Here is a 726-nt window from a genome sequence, read left to right on the forward strand (position 1 = left end):
AAGCGCCGCAGCTTCTCTAGCGAGGCCACCACCGGCGGACCCCATTAGGTTGCTGCACGAGAGACTTGCTGACGATGGTTTCGCGAATGCTACAACCACATACCACAAAGCTACAACCGTTCAACAAAAAAGCTACAACCACGTTCATCAGAGCTGCAACCCGAGTTCGCCGGAGTTTTGTAGCCACTATGATCCAGCGATATTTGCTACAACTAGTGTTGTTTTTTGCTACAACCGGTGTCTCATTTTGCGGCATTGCCATAGCCGGCGTCGGGAATTTTTGCTACAATGCTGTCACGTCGTGCTACAACCAGCACTTAAAATTGCTACAACCGGCACACGAGAATGCTACCACCGCTGAGAAAAAAGCTCCAACCAGAGATACATGGAAACTGAGGGGGGCGCCATGGAAGCTGCAATCGGCACCTGAGAAGGTACAACTGTTGATGGGAAAAGCTCCAACTGACAAACAAAAATGCTTCAACCGGAGGTGAACAGAAGCTATGGTCGGAGGACGAAAGCTGCAACCGGCTATGGAAAAGCTACAACCAGCGTTTTGCAGAAGCTTCCACCATGTACGATGATGACCATGGCGAGTTTTCGACTCGACACGCCGGCGGGCTGCAACTAATGTTGCCGACGACCATGACGGCGGCAACTAAGGGGCCCCGGTGAGCGTCGACCACCAGCGCTGCGACCGCAGGCGATGGCCTCGTGGCTATGGAG

General features: G+C 53.2%; 1 protein-coding gene across 2 annotated transcripts in view; it reads right to left on the reverse strand.

The window, feature by feature from the left end:
* The window catches only part of LOC119276650, a 5,445-nt gene that overhangs the window by 1,143 nt on the left and 3,576 nt on the right, over positions 1-726 (reverse strand). The window lies entirely within an intron of this gene.

The sequence above is a fragment of the Triticum dicoccoides genome, chromosome 3B (genome assembly GCF_002162155.2).
Source record: "Triticum dicoccoides isolate Atlit2015 ecotype Zavitan chromosome 3B, WEW_v2.0, whole genome shotgun sequence".
NCBI classification, from domain to species: Eukaryota; Viridiplantae; Streptophyta; class Magnoliopsida; order Poales; family Poaceae; genus Triticum; species Triticum dicoccoides.